This window comes from Macaca mulatta, chromosome 10, assembly GCF_049350105.2.
Source record: "Macaca mulatta isolate MMU2019108-1 chromosome 10, T2T-MMU8v2.0, whole genome shotgun sequence".
Lineage (NCBI taxonomy): Eukaryota > Metazoa > Chordata > Mammalia > Primates > Cercopithecidae > Macaca > Macaca mulatta.
This window is the reverse complement of record NC_133415.1, coordinates 103,979,778-103,994,733: the sequence shown is the minus strand read 5'-3', so window position 1 is coordinate 103,994,733 and position 14,956 is coordinate 103,979,778. Positions and strand designations below refer to the sequence as shown.

The 14,956-nt window shown below is 45.6% G+C and overlaps 1 pseudogene; it reads left to right on the top strand.

Moving 5' to 3' along the window:
• The first annotated feature begins 1,687 nt into the window (after positions 1-1,687).
• Positions 1,688-14,956, top strand: part of LOC144331516 (small ribosomal subunit protein uS2-like) — a 41,245-nt pseudogene continuing 27,976 nt past the window's right edge.

Genomic DNA, 14,956 nt, shown 5'->3' with positions numbered 1-14,956 from the left:
CGACCTACACGGCCTAACTAGAATGCATTTAAACACTGTCTCCTTCCCAAAGAGAACATAAGGCACACATAACACACACGTTCGTTCATATATACATCAGAACCCCTTTCATGAATATTCATAGCTCCTCCTGTAACTTGTTGAATATGTCTACTTGGCCAACCCATCCATGAATTCCTGTCTCATCTTTCCCTCCCTCAAAGTACCTGCTAATGGCCGGCCTCTTCCAGAGGCAATATTTTCCAGTCTGGCAGAATGGCCACCTTCCAGGCTATAATCCTTTATAAGAAATAGTCTCCTTTCTAAATTTATAAATTTGTGATTTTTTTTTTCTGTTGACACAATGCATATGAACCTTCAAGTTACTTCCAGCCTCCCAAAAGACCAGGAGTCCGATTTTTTTATTCATTCATTTCGCAAACACTTAAGATCCCCAACCAGGAGCAAGCTACGCTCAGAGAACCCTGAGAAAAGCAGTAAATAACCTAACCATTGCTCCTGGTCTTTGATGGTTGGCTCTGAATTATCTGATCACGCATTCCTAACTTTAAAAACTGCTAAACACTCGCCTTTAATATGTATCAATTATTAATATGTATTCAGCATTATTTATTGTTATGGTATTATATAATAATAATTATGTTATTATATAGTCATAATTTTTTTTTTTTTTGGAGACAGAGTCTCACTCTGTCACCCAGGCTGGAGTGCAGTGGCATGATCTCGGCTCACTGAAACCTCCGCCTCTTGGGTTCAAGCAATTCTCCTGTCTCAGTCTCCTGAGTAGCTGGAATTACAGGGACCTACCACCACACCCGGCTAATTTTTGTATTTTTAGTAGAGATGGGGTTTCGCCATGTTGGCCAGGATGGTCTTGAACTCCTGACCTCCAAGTGACCTGCCCAGCTCAGCTTCCCAAAGTGCTGGAATTACAGGTATGAGCCACTGCGCCCAGCCATGTAGTCATAATTACACATAATAATATATTTTATTATAAGATATAAAATATAATTATAAAATATAGTATCTGTTGTTATAATTAACAAAGTACTATTTATTAATTAGGAATAAAAAGGAAGAAATGACCATAGCTCCTGAGCTGCCCCTGGTGTGATGAACCAGGAGCAGCTCAGAAGCAATGATCATTCCTTTTTATTCCTAATTAATACTTGAATTATTAATTATATATGTATTTACTTATAAATTGCTTGTGGATACCACTTTTTTTCTTTTTTTTCTTGAGACAGAGTCTCTCTCTGAAGCTCAGGCTGGAGTGCAATGGCATAATCTCGGCTCACTGCAACCTCCGCCTCCTGGGTTCAAGCGATTCTCCTGCCTCAGCCTCCCAAGTAGCTGGGATTACAGGTGCCCACCACCGCGCCTGGCTAATTTTTGTATTTTTAGTAGAGATGGGGTTTCACCATGTTGGCCAGGCTGGTCTTGAACTCTTGACCTCAAGTGATCCACTTGCCTCGGCCTCCCAAAGTACTAGAATTACAGGCGTGAGCCACCACACCTGGCCATGGATACCACTTTTCCAGTCTATCCCACACATTATAAAACAGGCAAAAGACTGTGAAACCAAAGTTATAAAGTCCCCAGCACTGCTACTTTCTTTCCACGCACCCCACTTTGAAGAGGACCCTGGGTGTGGCGGAGGCCAAGCTCACACCTGCACACAGTCATAATGCAGGGGTAAGCCCGTGGTCAAAGTGTGACTGTGTTTGCTGGATGGGGAAGATGGGCCAAGGTTGGGGACATCTGTGACAGACCTGAAGCTGAGCTGGAGCTGAGATGGAAGTAGATTTTCGGAGGCAGAAAGTCCAGAAGGAACAGTCCCTCCCAAGCAGGGTCCCCGTGGTTCCAAGCTCTCTTCCTCCTGCCACCTTCATAGCTTGGGAATGGGAGGGAGGAGGGGAGAGGCAGGGAGAGCTGGCGAGTTTGAGATGCCCTTTATCTGGCACATTATCTTAGCATGGCCAGAATAACTCCCACATCATGACATTGGCCATGGGGTTTTTCTTGTTTCCCTCTCTGTGTTCAAGGAAGGCTGCACATCGCGGCAAAACTTCCTGCTGTCTTTCTGGCAAGGAGCCCAGCTTCATCATCACCAAGCGCTGCCCTTTGGTGCCCGTGCAGAACACGACAATAAAGCCTGACAGTGGGATCAGGATTTTGCAGACCCTCGACAGCAGGTCTGTGGAGCTTGGGAGCCTTCCAGGGGCCCTGCCTGTTACAGAAGCTGGGCACACAGCTCCATAGATATTTGTCTAGTGAATGAATGCAGGCACAGAAGAGTGAATGGAGGAATATTTGCTCAAGTCCTAGCTCCACTATTTTCAGAACAAAACCACTAATAGAAGGAGGAGCTAGATTGCATTATTTCCAATTCTTACAACTGCACAGCAGAAATTGTTTTGGCCCTGTGAATATTGGGACTGAGAGGAGAGAGGACTCCCAGCATCCCACCTGCTAGGAAAGGGGCAGAGCTGCTGCGAGGCCCCAGGTAGCCTGACCCTGAGCCAGCTTCTCATCCCCTTTGCCAATGGCTTCAATGTGGAGACTGAAGGGGATGCCACTGGCTAGGTCAACCCAATCTTCTCACTGTCATATATCACCCCCATACATCTGCTATCTGTTTACCCACGAGCTACTGGAATACCTCCAGCTACGGGCCTCCCATTTTTACCTTTGAATAACTAGGAGATTCTTCTTAATTTGGAGCTGACATTGGTTTCCCTGTGACGCCGTCTATGGAGTCCGTCTTTGGGAGTTTTAGAAAACAAGTCTACTCGCTTTCCCTGCTACCCACAGAGGGGGTCCACAGAGTGTTGTTCTGGATTCCCGTCATAACTCAAAGGGAAGCTTTCACAAGGTCCAGAGCCCTTGATGTCCTGCAAATGAAAGAGGAGGATGTCCTTAAGTTCCTTGCAGCAGGAACCCACTTACATGGCACCAACCTTGACTTCCAAATGGAACAGCACATCTGTAAGAGGAAAAGTGGCGGCATCTACGTCATGAATCTAAAGAGGACCTGGGAGAAGCTTCTGCTGGTGGCTCGCACCATCGTGGCCATAGAAAACCCTGCTGATGCCAGTGTCATATCCTCCAGGAGCACTGGCCAGAGGGCCGTGCGGAAGTGTGCTGCTGCCACTGGAGCCACTCCTATTGCTGGCCACTTCACTCCTGGAACCTTCACTAGCCAGATCTAGGCAACCTTCCCAGATCCACGGGTTCTTGTGGTTACTGATTGCAGGGCCAGCGACCAGTATCTCACAGAGGCATTTTATGTTACAACCTACCTACCATTGCTCTGTGTCACACAGATTCTCCACCGTGCCATGTGGACATTGCCATCCCATGCAACAAGAAGCTCACTCAGTGGGCTTGATGTGGATACTGGCCCAGGAAATTCTGCCCATGCAGCGGCTCAATTGCCTGCAAACAGCAGTGGGAGGTCATGCCTGATCTCTACTTCTACAGAGATCCTGAAGAGACTGAAAAAGAAGAGCAGGCTGCTGCTGAAAAGGCTGTGACAAGGAGGAATTTCAGGGTGAATGGACACTGCTCCGGCCCCTGAGTTCACGGCTACTCAGCCCGAGGTTGCAGACTGGTCTGACGGCATGCAGGTGCCCTCTGTGCCTATTCAGCAGTTCCCTACCCAAGACTGGAGTGCTCAGCCTGCCACGGAAGACTGGTCCGCCACTCCCCCTGCTCAGGCCACTGAATGGGTAGGACCAACCACTGAATGGCCTTACACTGTTCTTGCACAGGCTCTGAAGCAACATGGAAAGAAGGTTGACAGAAAATAAACACCAGTTTCTAAAAATGGTTTTAAAAAGAAAAAGAAAACAAGTCCACTCTTTTAGATATGCGGATTAGTGTGTGTGTGTGTTTAGAGAGGTAGATAATGCTAGCATTCAATATTGATAGAATGTTTATATATTATTAAGATTTATTGCATGCTTATCATGTGCCAAGTACTTTACAGAAATTATCCCACTTAATCCTCACAATACAACTGTGAAGTAGGTATCCTCAGACCCCCTTCTTCGGATAAGGACACCAAAGTTCAGAGAGCTTGCACCACCTGCCCAGAGCCCCACAGACAATTCCTGTCTGAGCAGAAGCTACACTCAGGCCTACAGTAACCCCAGCACCCTCCTTTCAGCTGCCATGCCACCCTCTTGCAGGCCTTACTAGCCTGGTCTCTTGCCTCTAAAGACAGTCCATTTGTGTTATTCAAGTTATCACTTTCCCTTTAAAAAATGTTAGAAAGCATGGGATTTATCCATAACCCCATCACCCAAAGATAACTATTGTTAATATTTCCATGCATTTTTCACATCTAGATACAGATAGTTTGGGTTTTTTTTTTTTTTTTAACAAAAATGAGCTCATACTATACATGTTATTTTGTAACCTATATTTTCTACCCAATTATATACCTGGAACATCTTTCCATAACAACACATAAAAGCCAGCATCATTTTATGACTGCCTGGAATTTCATTCTATGGATATACCAAAATATATTTAACTACTCACCTCTCATTGCACATTTAATTTTCTCCAAATACAAATCCCCCAACACATATCCTGGCACATAGATCTTTGTCGTATATCCCACTATTTCGTAGGTTATTGCCTATAAGGAAAATTGTTTGAGTCCAAGGTTATGCCCACTCAAAGGTGTTGCTGCAGAATCCTGATACTCCTCATCAGTGTAGGAGAGGGCTTGTCTCTCCACCCTCTAGCCCACAGAGCTGTCATCTTTTTTAATCTTGGCCAACCTAAACATTATAATAAAATGGCCGGGCGCAGTGGCTCACGCCTGTAATCCCAACACTTTGGGAGGCTGAGGTGGGCGGATCACGAGATCAGGAGATCGAGACCATCCTGGCTAACACGGTGAAACCCTGTCTCTAGTAAAAATGCAAACAATTAGCCAGGCGTGGTGGCGGGCACCTGTAGTCCCAGCTGCCTGGGAGGCTGAGGCAGGAGAATGGTGTGAACCCGGGGGGCGGAGCTTGCAGTGAGCCGAGATGGCACCACTGCACTCCAGCCTGGGCGACAGAGCAAGAACCCATCTCAAAAAAAAAAAAAAAAAAAATTATAATAAAATGTCCAGGGAAAATTATAATAAAATGACATCTTGTTTTTATGCACTTAGCTTTTATTACCAGTGAGGTTGAATTTATTCCAATATCAGACAGTTTCAGTCCATCTTAGGCATAGTACATCAATTACTATGGTGTCCCTAAGAGCACAAAATACCCCAGGTGGGATTCGGACCAGCATAGATTTCAGAGGCATCTGCCCAGCGGGTCTCAGCCAAGTGGTTAACGGTCCTCACAGGGTGCTGCCAGCCACCAGGGCCTAAAATGTGCTCAGGCTCCAGCCGTGGAACAAGACTGTCTGGTTAACAGCACATGTGGCCCAGCCATCCCAGTGTGGCATTTACAGCTCTCTGGTTTCTGTCAATGCTGCCCCTGCTAAACTATGTGGCTGTCCAGTCTGCACTAAGTGCAAAGCTGGCTCCTGTGCCGGCACCCACGCCCACAGGAAAGGCTGCCTTGATTTGAACCTCTATTTAGGGCCTGCAGAGAGGGGTGCCTGTGTGTAAACACACTTGTGGCTTTTTGTTCTCCTTCCTGCTGATTATTTTAAAGCTAGGAGTTAAGTAAGATTCAGCTTAGCGATCGATTCACTCACGAGGCTGCCTAATCTGTTGCTTTTTATAAACTCAGGAAATTCTTCTCATTGATGGGTCTCAGTGTTCAGGGTGTGACAGACCAGCCCCCTCCCATGATGCTGTGCATGCCTGGAGGAGGGGATGTGGTGTGGTGAGCTCAGCTGTGTCCCGATAACCAGCATCCCTCCTCCTTTCTCAGGGGAACTGCAGCTCTATTTTTCTTGCCCAAGTCCGTCCACGACCCGCTTCCTATGCCCCACCTCCAGCCTGTGGAACAGGCAGAGTTCCAGACCCGGGTTCAAGTTCCCCACTGCCAGGTGTCAGATATGTTACTTATCTTCTCAGAGCCTCAGTTTGCTCATCAGTAAAATGGGGATGATAATAATACCTACCTCATAATGTGGTTGTGAAGATAAAACAAGAGTACCTCCACACACGTAATCTTGGAAATGACAGCATGTAGAGCTGATTTCGTTTTTATTTTACAAATACTGATTGAATGGCCAGTTTCATTCCACTGTAATCACGCTTCAAATATAAGCGAGGCATAGGAAAACTTACAGAGAAATTATAATTATCTGATCTGGCTGCCCCCACAGGCCTTTCTGTGGCCTCGGATATGGGCCCTGATGCAAGATACATGATCACTATTATTTGCTGACTTGAATTGAGCGAAGGTGGTCAAAGCCAGTGTTTATGAACCATTGAGTTCCTTTCAGCTCACAATAGCTCAGTGGTGCATGACTCAGTGGCTGCAGCATGTCTTTCATTCACTCATTCAGGAAGCATTGATGAGCCCAGATGTCAAGTCTTGTGCTGGGGAAGGCCCAAGAGGAGCAATAAAGGGCCCTGTTGTTGAGCTGTTTGTCATCCAGAGAACAAACACCCACACATACTACTACTGTCCAAAGCCAGTGGCCAGAACATATACGATGATACACTCTGACCTGCAGCCTCTGCAGCAGTCAGCCCAAAACGGTCAGGACTTGGCTGATGACTGCCAGCTTCCCAAATCAACCCTTGGATTCCCTTTCACAGTCCTCTCATAGAGCACATGCCTCCATAGAGGTATCACTGCTAATGGTGAGATCGCGAGGCAAATCCAGAGGAGACGCTCCAACCACTGAGCTATGCTGCCTGGCCTGGGAGGAATGAAGAAAGAGAAGACGGAAAATGAAAGGAGAGAAGGAGAAACCTAAGTCCTAAACACAGAATGACTCATTCTCTCCCACAAAGGTTATGAACAAGCCACATCTTCCTCATTCTAGCCTGTCAAGCTTTGGTGTATTTGAATCACCTAGGAGGCTCGTTAAACACTTGGATCCTGGGACCCACCCTTAGAGGTCCTGAAACCAACAGTCTGGGTTGGGGCCTGGGAATCTGCAATTTTACTCTAAGTTCTCAAAGTCCTTGAACCTCAAAGCAAGGTCTTCAAACAGCATCTCGGCTATCAACTGCGATAGCTCTGCACCTGCCAATGCAGACTCCCAGGCCCGCCCTTCAACCTATTAAATCGGAATGTGTACTTAAACAAGATCTCTAGGTGTTTTATATTTACATTAAAGTTTGAGAAGCCCTGCTTTTGGTGATTCTCATTTAAGACGTCCAAATACCACTTGGAGCATAATAAATAATACTAACAATGAACTAAGCAGTGTTTGGAGTGTTTAATGCTTAATAATTCATTTATGAGTCAAAAGAATCCTATGAGGTAGAGTCTATTATTATCCCATTTTATAGGTGGGGAAAACAAGGCACAGAAAGCTGAAGTAACTTGCCAAAGTCTCAAAGCTGGCACGTGTGAAGGATGAGGTTGAAACCCAAGCTGACCAGCACCTGCCGCTCCCATTTGCCTGCTGAATTCACCTGGAAATTGACAAGCCCTGCATCATCCTGGCTGCCCTCCTGGGCCCTGACTTCTCAAACAAGGCGATCAGCAGCTCCGCAAAATCAACAAGAGCTGCACTGCTCTAGGATGTCCTGTGGCCAAATAACACATGCAAATTACATTGATTCTCTGGGAAGAAAATGGCTATGTGGGTCTGGGCAAAGTTATTACATTGTTAAACTCAACCAGTTTAGAAAAAAAAAGTTGTGCATACAGAAAGACATGCTAGGGGCTCAAATGAGCCCTACAATTAAATCAATTCATTGCCTCAAATCTGCACTGAATATTATTAGGTTGGTGCAAAAGTAATTGCAGGAAGAAAAGCTAGGGAAAAGAAACAAGAAAATTGCAAGGAAGAGAAAATATATTTACTATTCATCAGAGGAAGTGGATCATTAAAAACATCTTTACCCTGTCTTCATGTTGAACAGGCTGACTAGGAGGAGAAAAGGGAAGGGTTGGTCCTGCTGTCTGAGCAGTGGCAGAGGCAGAGGAGGCGGAAGGGAAGGCAGGTGAGGCAGGCACACTGAGTGTAACTTCGGTTAAAAAACTCCTTGTACAAGTGGACCTATGCAGTGACTTAACATATTCCATAAGGTTCTGGGGCAAAGATGATGGCAAAGCAGGTAAAGAGCCACTTGTAGTGTCTTCCACCCGGAAGGACTTGTTTAGAGACTTTTGTGCCCTCTGCCATCTGGACTAAAACTATTTTATAAAACCAAGCTATGTTCTCTGAACTTAAGATGTCAAAACATTAAGAAAACCTGTACAGCAGAACTGATTGCTGCAGTGTGCCTCACCTCTGCTGTAAGCACCCTTCTCTCTGGGACGTTGCTTGTATGTGGTGGCTCTGTTCTCCCACCATTGCTGCAACTGAGTTATTGGGTAGTTATGTTCCCAAGTGAGATCAGGCAAGGCTGGAAAAGGCAAACTCAGCAGTGGAAAGCTTCGGGGCTTTCTGATGGATTTTTAAGGATATGAGGACTTCAGAACCTTGGAAGTTTTTTGGTTTTGTTTTGTTTTTCCAGTTCCGTGAAACACGAAAGACAAGGGCAATCAACGGAGATGGCACACGTGCAACCAGGAACAGAAGGGACCGAGTCCCAAGGCTAGAAAAGGATCTCCCCTTGATCAAAAAGGATTCTGTGTTTATACATTTCAGCAGAGAGCCAGCTCCACTTCCAAAAGACAGAGAGTGACAAAATGGGCCTCTGAGCAGCCCTGGGCCTGCCCATCAAGGCTGAAATCCATTTGTCTTGGGTTTTGGCAAAAGCAGCGGCCAGGCAGCCAGAAACACAAGCCAGAAGACCGTGCTTTGAGACAGGCCTCAGAGGGGCCAACTGAGCTCTAGCGCAATGTTTAATAAAAGATAAAGAGTTCATTGCAGGACTATTTATAACAGCAACAAAAACTTGATCAGCATAAGATTGACTAAGTACATTTGTGTATATCTGTACAGTGAAAATTAGATTTTCAAGGAATATCTAACAACTTAGAGAAATGTTTATTCAGTTGACACTTGAACCATGCAGGAGTTAGAGGCACTGATTCCCAGGCAGTCAAAAATTTTCAGAGAGCTCTGGACTTCCCCAAAACTTAACAGCCTACTACTGACTAAAACCTTACTAATAATAGTCAAGTAATACATATTTTTGTATGTTGTGTGTGTTATATGCTGTATTCTTACAATAAAGTAAGCTAGAGAAAAGAAACTTAAGAAAATCATGAGGAAGAGAAAATATATTTACTCTTCATCAAATGGAAGCGGATCACTATGAAGATGTGTATCCTCTCTTCATGTTGAACAGGCTGGCAAGGAGGAGAAAAGGGGGAGGCTGGTCTTGCTGTCTTGCGGGTGGCAGACGCAGAAGATGGGGAGGAGGTGGAAGGGAAGGCAGGCAAGGCAGGCACGCTGGGTGTCACTTGTACTGAAAAAACTCCTTCTGTAAGTGGACCCACACAGTTCAAACCCATGTTGTTCAAAGGTCAACTGTCATATAATATTAAGTGGAAAAAAAAAAAAAAAAGCAGGACCCACAGCACAAAACAAACTTTTCTGTACAGAGATAGATAGATAGATAGATAGATAGATAGATAGATAGATACATAGATAGATAGATAGATAGATAGATAGATAGATAGATAGATAGGGATATAATTGTTTTTGTTTTTGTTTTTTGAGACAGAGTTTCATTCTTGTTGCCCAGGCTGAAGTGCAATGGCACGATCTTGGTTCACCACAACATCCGCCTCCCAGGTTCAAGTGATTCTTCTGTCTCAGCCTCCCGAGTAGCTGGAATGACAGGCATGTGCCACAACGCCTGGCTAATTTTGAATTTTTAGTAGAGATGGGGCTCCTCCATGTTGGTCAGGCTGATATCAAACTCCTGACCTCAGGTAATCTGCCTGCCTCAGCCTCTCAAAGTGCTGGGATTACAGGCGTGAGCCACCGCACCCGGCCAGATATAGATATATTTTTAAGGAAAAACCTGGAAGAGTAATCACCAAATGTTAAAAATGTGAGTAGATTTTCTTTCTCATATCTGCATTTTCTGATTTTCCATAATATACATACATTCTTCTTACAGACAGGATAAAAGGAATTTATAATTCTTCTCATTATAAACCAAAAATACATTGCTGATATTGTTTCCTGATACAGTAAATACAGTAAAAGTTACCATTTATCGAGCACTTAGTATGTACTTTAGATAGATGATTTTATTTTTATTTATTTTTATTTTAGATAGATGATTTTTATTTTCTTGTGGTTACAATAACTGCAGGAAACAGGTACTATTATTATCTGTATTTGCTTATGGGAAAAGAAGCATTTACCATTGGAAAGTTAAATGTCTTGCCTGCAGCTCAGTTACCACATAAGGGACAGAGCTGGGTTCCAAGGAGGATGTCTGTGGTGTGTTAATGTCCATGCTATTAACTCTGAAGTAGCCCCAGAAAGTGAGACCCAGGTAGGATTGCCAGATAAACTACAGGACACTCAGGTAAATTTGAATTTCAGGTACACAACCAGTAATTTTTTTAAACTGTATCATGCAATGTTATTCATTGTGTAACTACATTTCTAATTTAGGCATCCTGTTGGTTGGTTGGTTGGTTTTTTTAATTAGAGAAATGACTTATTTTGCAAATTGCTATAGGAAGGGGTTGAAAGCAATGTAGCGGTCCAGCAGTTCTAGGAAAAGTCAGGTTCAGGCCCCAAAGTTCTTTCTTTTTTTTCTTTTTTCTGAGACAGAGTTTCACTCTTGTCGCCCAGGCTGGAGGGCAATGGCATGATCTCAACTCACTGCAACTTCCACCTTCCGGGTTCAAGTGATTCTGCCGTCTCAGCCTCTCAAGTAGCTGGGATTACAGGCATGTGCCACCACACCCAGCTAATTTTATATTTTTAGTAGAGATAGGGTTTTTCCATTTTGGTCAGGCTGGTCTCGAACTCCCGACCTCAAGTGATCTGCTCACCTCAGCCTCCCAAAGTGCTGGGATTACAGGTGTGAGCCACCATGCCCGGCCTCTTTCAGTAAGATCTGGGAACAGTGAGCCCCCCAACAGGCAAAGAGAAAATCTATGTCTTGGATTCCCTTTTGTTACACCCTCCTATGAAGGAAAGGGAGCTTTTGCTAATACAAATTGGATGCCTGGAGCAGACAGCCCCTTAAAAGTGAGGGATGCTTGTGATTGGAAGACTCCACCAAGCAATATTGCTGAGCACTTGAAAGCCACACTTCAGGCATGCCCACACTGGGTGGTAACAGATTTTGAGTCTCCTCTATGAAGTGACTTGTCTGGCTTTGCTGTCAGTAGTCAGAGTAAGAAGTGATTCACAGCCCCCGTCCTCAAGTCCTAGCCCCAGTCCTGGGGCTCACTGTGACAACCACACATCCAAACTTAGACCATTTGACTGGTCTATTAGGATCATCCAGGGAGTTTTAAAAAAATACTGACACCTGGGCCCACTCCCAAAAATTCTGATTTATTTGGCTGGCTGGTGGTGGGAAGTGTGGGTATTTTACAGCAACTCCCCAAGTAATTCTAATGCCCAGGTGAGGGTTAAACATCACTGCACTGAACCAACCACAATAAACCAGGTGCTAGGATACCCATAACAGGGGAAAATGTCACATACATCTGTCAAACTGAAATACCAAAGTCAACCTCACTGGGTTGCTAAAAGGATTAAATGAGCGGCTCAGTACCTGCTCTGCACAGAAAATACTTGACGAGCGTTATTTCTTTCCCAGAATCAAACACACTCACTGACATTTATTGAGCCTTTTTCTTCACCCAGACTTATGTTATCTCATTTAGTCCTCAAAACAGTTCTATAAAGTAGAGATCATCATTGTCCCCATTTGTAAGATGAGAAAACTGAGTCAAACAAAGGTGACCTCATTCTCAAGGTCATCAGCTAATCATAGTGGAGCTAGGACTTGAACCCAGGCCCTTTGACTCGGAACCGCACGTTCTCAGTCCCTTCCATGTATTGTCTTCTTGCTGACAGAGCCCTCTAGGGCAGAGGAAGCCACCTACACGCCACCTCCCAGCCTTTGCCCTGGCCATTCCTTTGCCCTGAATGGCAATCTCTTCTCTGCCTCTGCAAATTAGAACCTGCCGAGGAAACACCCCGGTCCTTCTGGGCTCTTGCAGACCTCACAGTGAGTGCTCGGTCATCCATTCATTTATTCTTTCTCTGACTAAGCAGACACCTATTGAGCACCTACTGTGTGCCAGACACAGTGCTAGACACTGGATGTAAACACTAGGGAGTCTTGCTGAGGCTTGCCATTCCAGGATGGCAAAATAAACAAAACAAACAAATGTATAACTGCACATTGCAGAGATTGCTCTAAAGGGAACCGGGAGCTTTAACCTGACCCTGAGCACAGAAAACCACAGGGTGGTTTTAAGCGGAGGGCTGGTGTGACCACATTTGTTTTTCTGGCTGCTGTAAGGAGGATGGATTGGCTCGGGGTTGAGGGTAGAGGCAAGGACGCCAGAGAGGAGGCTAAAGGAGGAATCCAGGTGAGACCGGAAGAGGCCTGGCTCATTGTGGGGGTGGCCTGAGGAAGAGGATGGACACCTTCCAGAGAAGAAGCTTGCTGCCAGTTGGATGGGGGAGGTGGCAGGGGGGTTATTGCCACTTGCTCTGGCCCTCATGACAGACATTCTGTGCACTTTGTACCGTGACTTATTTCATGACTGTATACATTGCCTCTGGAGTAATGTTCTAAATATTTAACCATCAGTGTCATGAGGGAGAAGCAAGTATTGACTAAATCAGAACAAACTGTGACTCCAGCTTTGGGCAGCATTCCCTGCTGGGCTAGGCATTAACCCTTTAGTTGCTGGACATCAGTGAGGTCCAAGGCATCCCAGGTGAACAGCGTGGGTGGAGGCAGAGGACTCCGAGGGTTTAGAATGACGCTATTTGTTAGCAATATTAAAACCAAACAGCACATGCTCCCTCAGGATGCCTCCCCACTCGATTTTAAGCTTCTAGGAAGCAAGGCTAGACTTAAGAAAATCAATTAGCTAGAAATTTGTCCAACAGGTATCCCATCCCTTGCAAAGACCTGGACTTCCCTGGGAAGATGTCCAGGCTGACATTTCAATTTTGCATTTCTGTGAAGAGATACAGAGTCCTCCAGAATCAACCCCGAGCCTACGAGGGCTACATGTTCTGTGAGCCCAGGCCTCGGGAAGAGAACATGTTATCTGCGGGGGATTGCTGCTGGCAGCCCTGGAGAGACTGTTCCGTGCTAGGGCGCACTGCCTCAAGGATGCGCGGATCTTGGCAGACAGTCCTGGGGAGCCCAGCCAGGAGGACACAGCGGGCGGCAGAGGGAGCTGAGCCACTCCTCCCCAGGGAGTGTCCTGAACTTTGTCATGTTGAAGTTCTGACATTTTTAACGGTGGAAAGAAATTTTAAAAGATCCTGATTAAGAACAAAGCAGCAAAGAAATCTACGTGAGTGAGCACAGTTTGTTCTGGAAGGCTCTCCCTTTGCACATTCAGGTTCTCGTTCTCCACCTGCAAAGGGGGTAGATTTGCTTTTGCGCTCTTTGTACTTTACAAGGATGATCTGAAGATGGATGAGGGCCTATTAATAGCCATCATGTTAATGGTTCCCTCCCTTCTTCCTCGCCTTCCCTCATTTCCTTCCAGAGATGTTCTACTGATTTAGATAATGGAACATGCAGGCACATTGTGGAGTCTGAACTCTTCTAGTAGCCTCGTTATTATCTCCCTTCATCCTGACATCCTGGAGGTGGGGCTGTTACTGTCATCTTACGGAGGCTCAGAGAGGAGTATGACCAGCTGTGGCCATGCTGCTGGTGAGAGGCAGATCTGGAAATGGAACCCAGACCTCTCTGACTCCCCAGACCAAGTTTTGGGCTGGCTATAGATTGTCCCTAGCACCCCCTCCCATGGGGAAGTCCATTTTAAAAGGAAGATGCCCTAGAATTTTAAACCATGGTTAGTCTAAACTGCTTAGAAACAAAGCATGGAAGAAAGAAGGCATGAAGGCTGGACATGCATCAGCCTGGTATTGAATCCCCTTTTTCCACTCACCAGCTGTGTGACCTCAGGCAGAGTGTTGAACCTCTCTGCTCTCAATGCCTATTGAAGGGACAAGGATGCTCTGGCGTTGAAGGCCATAGAAAGACAGTCCCATAGCCGAAAGGTTTCAGAAAAACGGAAAAGCCCAGTGGCTGACGTGAAGAAACTGCAACAGCTTTGGTCAGCCCTGGAGTCCAGCCTAGTTTGGTAGCCTAGTAGCTGTGGGGCTTTGGACAAGGTGCATAACCACTCTGCGCCTGTTTCCTCATCTGTAAAATGGGGACAATCACAGCCCTTGCTGCAAAGGGTCAGCATAAGAATGAAATGTGATCATTCACACCAAATCCTGCCATTAGGCTGGTCCTGCGTGTCCATCCTCAAGGATGAAATAAGGTCTAGGCTGCCTGCAAAGGCCTCCAAGCATTTTGGCCAGTACAGCAAGCTCATGTTGCCACAGCCATGAGGACACGAGACAGTGGCGCCCCTGGTCCCTGACCTTGAGTGGTGGTTAAGAGCATGGAGTTGGAGCTAGATGTTCAATTCCAACTCCGGCTCTGCTGCCTTCTGGCCCATGACCTTGGGCAAGTAATTAGCTTCTCTGTGCCTTAGTTTTCCCAGTCATAATATTAGTACATACCTCCCAGGGTTGCTGTCAGAGGTAAACAAATGTGTGTATGTAAATGCCTTGGAATAGTGCCTGGCATATAGGAAATTCCACTGAGGTCTTTCCTGGTATTATTTTTCTCCTCACTTCACATGTTGGTAATCTCCAAAAGAACCAGCTATCTCTGCCG